Source organism: Neofelis nebulosa, chromosome 10 (genome assembly GCF_028018385.1).
Source record: "Neofelis nebulosa isolate mNeoNeb1 chromosome 10, mNeoNeb1.pri, whole genome shotgun sequence".
Lineage (NCBI taxonomy): Eukaryota > Metazoa > Chordata > Mammalia > Carnivora > Felidae > Neofelis > Neofelis nebulosa.
Window position 1 is genome coordinate 69,473,195 of NC_080791.1, and position 7,627 is coordinate 69,480,821.

The following is a 7,627-nucleotide window of genomic DNA, read 5'->3' on the forward strand; positions in this document are numbered from 1 at the left end:
TCTCTGACCCTCCCCTGGTCATGCTCTGTCTCCCTCTGTCTCAAAAATAAACATTAAAAAAAAAAAAAAAAAAGAACAGTATTGCCCAGTAGATATATATACTGTAAGTCACATCTTATTTTAAATTTTCTAATAGCTACATCAAGAAAGTAAGAGAAATCAGGTCAAATTAATTTTAATAATGTATTTTATGACATACAACCTATCTAAAATATGATCTCAAACATGTAATCGATATAAAAAAATTGCCAAGGAGACATTTTAAGGTTTTTTTTATTCCAACTCTTTATAACGCTAGAGAATTAATATTAATTCCTAGAAACAGTACAATAACATTTTCTACAGTAAAAGGCAGTCATGAGACTTAGAACAGAAAGGCTCTGTGAGCTCATGAACAAGATGAACACCAAAACCCCACACCTGAGACACTGTAAAAACTTCTAAAGAAACAAAACAGTCCTAGACAAAGGAATGAAAATCAGTCCAGCCTAGAACTTCCCAACAGCAATGATGGATACTAGGAGATAATGGATTTGGCATTTGATAAAAAGCTGCTCATTATTTTGCAGGGGATAATACAAATCCCACCCCATTCCGAGAGCTTGAGAAGGCTGATGGCACAGTCCTACCGAAAATCAACCATCTTTCTGCATGCACCTGCTCCATCTTGATGAAAGGCACCACTTCCTACCTAGTGACCCAAGCCAGGCTCCTTCAGGGTGCCTTCCTCAGCTCTGCTATCCAAAGGGACACCAATTCCTGTAGCTGCTACCTCCTAAAAATCGCTCCACTCAGGTGCTCCTCCCCATCTGCCACCCAACTGTTCTTCTCCAGATTATTTAAAAAATTTTTTTTTAACGTTTATTTTTGAGACAGAGAGAGACAGAGCACGAACGGAGGAGGGTCAGAGAGAGAGAGACACAGAATCCGAAACAGGCTCCAGGCTCTGAGCTGTCAGCACAGAGCCCGACACGGGGCTCGAACTTACAGACCACGAGATCATGACCTGAGCAGAAGTCGGCCGCTCAACCGACTGAGCCACCCAGGTGCCCCGGTTCTACTCCAGATTATTATCATAAAAGGTTCTCAGCCTCAGCATGCCGTGGTCCACTCTGCAACCCGCGCGATCTTTCTTAAGTTCAAATATCACCATGTTGCTGTGCTGCTTACAAACTTTTGCGATGGTTCTCTTCAGCTTTACGACGAGGTCTGAGTCTTGGGTTCAGTTCACAGGACTCTTCCTGATGTGGCCCAGAACAGCCTCTCCCGCCTCCCTCTGCTCCTCCACCCTGTGCTGCTCCTTGACAAAGCTCCTTGCAGTTGGCCGGACGCGTACGTTGTGTCATGCCTCGGTGCGTTGACAAATGCACCTCTTCCCAGTAAACTCCTTCTCCTGTTTCCTCTAGCTGAGCATCCCCCGGCCCTCCACAACTCAGCTGGAGCAGCACTTTTTCGGCCAGCCCTCATCAGATTTAAATTTGAGAATGGATCCCTTTGGCAGCCGTGAGGAAGGTGGGTTCCTCATAAGCCATGGGCTGATGGTTGGCTTCAGTCTTAAAACGCTACATCAGACATCTGGGATGTAAATTTGAAGAGCTGCCCTGATAGTCACTGCAGACAGATGGTCACCACAGAGAAAAGCTGAGTCATGGTGGTCTGGAAATGGACTACTCCATTCTCCTCACTGAGTCAAGCTTAATCAGGGACGTCATGAGAATTTTGTGTTATCTTTATCTCGAGATGAACTTCCTTTTCTTATCTAGGATCAAGGCTTTTCAGCACATTCATTTGCCAGGTTACTTGGGCTGATCTTTCACAGAATAATCAAGAGTGTCAAACGATTTCCTGGTACATGAAACTGTTATAAGAGACCTCAGCTAAGACACCTGTGGCCGCTAAGGGCACACATTCTTCAGGATCCTGTGATCTCATTGGCTACCACCACACTCTTTCAGACATGGTGAGAACTATCTCCTCTCCTCATGACTCCCACGTCAGAGTTAGCTTCCCTTTTGTTGCAGGGTGAGGAGAGAGAACGAAAATCATTTCACACAGCCTTCTCACCTTACTGCTTTCCTCCACACGAACCTAAAGAGGGACTTCTGAAATCTGAGATTTCCCCTCTGTCTTAATGAGTAGAAATTGATGAAAAAATACCAACGTTGGAGGACTAAACCATCGCATTTCAGGATTGGTACCTAGCACGTATTGGACACGTATTGGCACGTATTGGTATTGGACACGATACAGAAATATATTTGTTCCAGTAAGCTCCTCTCTAACTTTGGTTTTTGTTTTTTGAACATCTGTCCTTGGTGTTCTTGGTGGGATGTGTTCGTTAAAACAATTCGCCCTTGGGGTGCCTGGGTGGCTCAGTCTGTTAAGCGTCTGACGGGCTCAAGTCATGATCTCACGGTTTGTGAGTTGGAGCCCCGCGTTGGGCCCTGTGCTGACAGTTCAGAGCCTGGAGCCTGCTTCGGATTCTGTGTCTTCCTCTCCCTCTGCCCCTCCCCTGCTCACACTCTGACTCTCTCTGTCTTTTAATAATAAATAAACGTTAAAAACAGAATTTAAAAACAATTTGCCCTCCTCCGGGCACGGGTCACTTCTCGAGGGTTACTGGCTGTTGCCCTAATGTTGGATTTTTTTCTTACCAGCTGCTTCCAAATATCTGCCCCCTTCCTTTTCTCCCTTAGACTGGGGGTCCACAAACTTTCTTTGCAGAGGGCCCGGTAGCAAATACTTCCAGCTTTGTGGCCATATGATCTGTTGCACTTACTCAATTCTGTTGTTGTAGCAAAAGTAGCTATACACACTATATAAACGAATGGGCGTAGCTGTGTTCTAATAGGATTTTGTTTACAAAAACAGTCACCAGGCCAGATTTGGCCCAGGGGCCATCCTTTGCCAAACCATGCTTTAGAATATTCCACACAACAATGTACCCTTACAAAAATTCTCACTTTTCAGGCTCCTTGCACTTAGGGGTAGTCATGGCCAATGAGGCATTAGCGGACTACCACAATGGATTTCTGGAAAAGCTTCTTCTGTTTTCCAAACAAAGGTGTCGCCATTTCCTCTTTCATTGTTTTCTTCCTTTCATTCAATATAAGCATGAAGCCTGGAGGGGCAGAGCAGCCATCTTGTGACAGTGAGGGTATGAGAGTGAAGATGAAGGCCTATATCTAAGACGGAAAGTGTGAGTTCTGACAGCACTGGGGGTCTGGCTCAGCCCTGCGCTCTCTCCCCGGTGACTCCTTTACTTAGTTAAGCCACTGTTAGTCATGTCTTCCGTCCTTGTACTTGAACTCACTCCTAACAGCTACATATCTGAAAGCAACATACGCACACTATAAAAAATTCAGAAAATACAGGCAAGCTGAAAGGAGAGGGGAAATCATACCCAGTTTAACCACCCATAAACACATGTCACAGAATGGAGAGGATGTCATCAGTTACCCTCAAACTTACCTTGCTCGGGCCATTGCAAGGTAACTGTGATTATATTTCTAAGTACAAAACCCCAAAAGAATGAGTTTTATTTGCTTATATCAGTTTCTTCCAAGAAATCTGGATGTTGTAAACCAAAGTTTTTACAGCACTGGAGTGACAGCTCTTGCAACATGTGGTCCATATCATAAATCTTTAAAAGGGGCAGCCTTCTGGTAGCCAAGAAAACCTTTCAGACCTGAAACTCTACCTCAGGATCAAACCCCACCCTTCTCTGTCAAACATACACATGCACACACACACACATACAAGTGTGTGCATGCACAACCCTCTCTGGTATGGGGCGAGATGCCTTTAGATGAAGGAAAAGACCAGTAGGTTGAAAGAATAGGGTATAAAGCATGGACACTAAAATGCAAGCGGATGGAGTCTAGTATAAAACAATAGAGGGGATACAGCAGTGCAAAAAGCACACGATAGTGAATAAATGGTGTTGGGACAATTGGATTCCTAAATGTAAACAAATGAAATTAGATTCCTACTTCACCCTCTATCCAAAGTAATTTCCAGAAGGATTAAAGACCCAAATGTAAAACGCAAAACTTTAAACCTATTTAAACATATGAGATGTCTTCATGTCCTTGGGGTGGGGAAGAATTTCTTGACAAAACGTATCATGAAGAAAAGTTATAAATACGGCTACATTAAAATCCAAAATTTTGGTACATCAAAAGACATCCCTTTTGAACTATAAAAAGATAAGCCACAGATGGGAGAAATATTTACATATATACAACTTTCAAAGAATCTGTATTCTAAGCATATAAAGAAGTCTACAAATTAATAATAAGGAAAAGACAGCAGCCCAATAGAGAAATGGGTAAAGATAGAAACAAGTAACTCACAGAGAGAGAGAAAAAATGAACAGAGAGGTAACACATGAAAGATGCTCACTTTCGTTAGTCCATTAAGGCAAAGCAAATATAAACATGTTATGTTTTCACTCATTTATGTGGCAGAGTTTATAAATAAAAGAAATGTCAAGGATGTGGGAAAACAGGAAGTCCATTGGTGGAAATGTATATTGGTATAGCCATTTTGGGAGGTAATTATAATGAAATATGTTTTTTTTAATGTTTATTTTTCAGAGAGAGAGACAGAGAGACAGAATGTGAGCAAAGGAGGGGCAGAGAGGGAGGGAGACACAGAATTCAAAGCAGACTCCAGGCTCTGAGCTGTCAGCACAGAGCCCAACGTGGGGCTCAAACTCACAAACCACGAGATCATGACCTGAGCCAAAGTCGGACACTTAACCAACTGAGCTACCCAGACGCCTCCGTAATGAAATCTTTATTGAGTAACAGGGTAGGGCAGAGATCAAGTTTTACTCTTCCCCAAGCCTCGTCTTGAATCTGCTCTGCAAATTTTTTCTCTGTTCATGATAGCTTCAAATGCTATGGACTAATTCATATGTGGAAGCCCTAACTCCCCATGTGACTGTATCTGGAAATAGGGTCTTCAGTAGGTAATTAAGGTTAAATGACTCATAAGGATGGGGCCCTAATCTAACAGGACTGTGGCCTTATAAAAAGGGAAGATTGATCTCTCTCTCTCTCTCTCTCTCTCTCTCTCTCTCTCTCCTCCCCCTGCCCCCCCCCCCCCCTCTGCCAAATGAAGACCCAGCAAAAAGGCAGCCATCTGCAAACCAGGAAGACAGGCCTTACTGGGGAACTGAATCGGCCAGCACCTTGATTACAGACTTAGCAGCCTCCGGAATTGTGGGAAATAAATTTCTTTTGTTTCAGCCACTAGTCTATAGTATTTAGTTATGGCAGCCCAAACAGACCAATACACCTAATAATAAATATGCATGGCCTAATATGAAGAAGGAATCCTTCTGAGGTGTAAAAAATGACCCAAATATCCTTGGATTGGGAGGTTCTTCCAAAGTAATAGATACTTAATGGAATCCTATTCAAAATTACAGATTATTCTTTTACCCTAACAAGCTGATTCAGTAATGCCTCAAGAAATTACGTGAAAATGACAAAAATTTTGGAAAATCAAAACAAAGACAAAACAATAATGTGAATGGGGCTATTTTCCCACATTGCAAAACACCATGGATTTGGTGACTTTGGTGTAGAAATAGACATATAGTGACCTAGAAACGAAGAGAGTCCAGAGATCCCCACACATCTGTGCCTATGTATATATGTGCCTGTATGTGTTTGTGTATTAAAAGTAGCATTTCAGGGGTGCCTGGGTGGCTCAGTCGGTTAAGCGTCCGACTTCGGCTCAGGTCACGATCTTGCGGTCCGTGGGTTCGAGCCCCGCGTCGGGCTCTGGGCTGATGGCTCAGAGCCTGGAGCCTGCTTCCGATTCTGTGTCTCCCTCTCTCTCTGCCCTTCCCCCCTTCGTGCTCTGTCTCTCTCTGTCTCAAAAATAAATAAACGCTATAAAAAAATTAAAAAAAAAAAAGTAGCATTTCAGATCAACGACAAAACAATGGCATACCCGATACATGTTATTAAAATAATTGGATATTTATTAAGCAGATACGATTCGGTTAGATCCTTCCCTAGCCCCATACACAAATTAACTTTAGGTCAAGAGTTTGGCATTAAAATTTTAACAAAGTATTTGCGGTGATCATTGTATTTGATCTATTCACCCCAAAGAATTAGTTTAAGGCAATCATGGCAATCATATTTCCTTGGGCAGTAATTGGGCCAGGACATGAGGGAAAGTGTTTTGGAGCTTTGGGAAAATTTTTTTCATGTTTCTAAGGAAGAGAAACAGGAAAATACAGTCGTTTTTGGTGCTTTGGATTTTCTATGAACTCTGCATATGAAATATATATCTGCTCTACCAATCTTGCTGGCAACCTAAAATGGAGGCAGAACCAAAGATGGGATGCCAAGAAGTCAAGTTCAGGATAACCTCATTGGGCCAATGTTCATATCAGGCCTAAATCCACCCTATTTCTAGACATCTTAAGTTAAATAATATATCTCCTTATAAGAATACATGGGAAAATACTTTAAATAATTAGGAATTAAGAAGTAATTTTTAATCAGAACACAAACCCTACAATCTGTGAAAGGAAGATTGACATAATTGACTATATTTAAAAATCCATACGGCTAACTTCATTATAACAAAGTGAAAATAGAAAGCAGCAGAAGAGGAGAAAATAATTGCAAGTTACATAACAGATCAATGGGCTATTGCCCATAATCCTAAGGAGAGCCACAAGTCATAGGAAAAGTTAAAAGAAAAAACTCCAATAGAAAAATAGCAAAGGATATAAAAAGTCACTTCGCAGAAGAAATGTGATGGATAATAAACATGATAAGGTGATTGACCTCTCTGCCTGCCAAGAGAGTCAACAAGAAAACTGCTTACTGAACTGACAAAAATTTAAGTAATGATAATAATACCCATTTTGATGAAGAAGCAAGTATTGATGGGAATATAAATTCATATGGTCTTGTTGAAGGACAATCTGCTAGCATCTACTGAAGTTTTAAAGGTGCTTGTACTTGAAAGAGTATATCTATACCAACTTTTCTAGAAAGATGTCCACACAGATGCTCCATAGGAATGTATGAAGGTGTCATCGTAACATTGTCGAGGGGGGAGGGGGGAGGAAAGAACCTAAATATTCATTTTAATATTGAGCAGAAAAATTAGTAAATGATGGAGAAATTATGAACTACTATGTGGCATTTTTAATGGGGTAGATAATTATGACCTAAAGTAGAAAAATCTCCCAAGTTATATCCTCAGGAGGAGAAAGAAAATCACAAAATATATATACATGCAGAGAGAGAGAGAAATTATATAAAACAAGTCCATTCTTATACAAAAATAAATGTTAGAATAAATCTATTATAATTAGATTTTTTTTACTATATGAAATTAGAAAGCATCCCACAATTTCTGGCATGTCATAATTTAACTGGTACTGTTTTTTTTTCCTTAGATATGCAGATACTTTAAAAAAATAGATGCATCTGCCTGGTTCAGTCGATGGAGCCTACAACTCCTGATCTCAGGGTTGTGAGTTCGAGCCCCGCAGAGGATGTAGCGATTACTTACAAATAAAGTCTTTAATAAAATAAAATAAAATTAAAATAAAATAAAATTAGATGCATATCAGAGCCAGTACAGC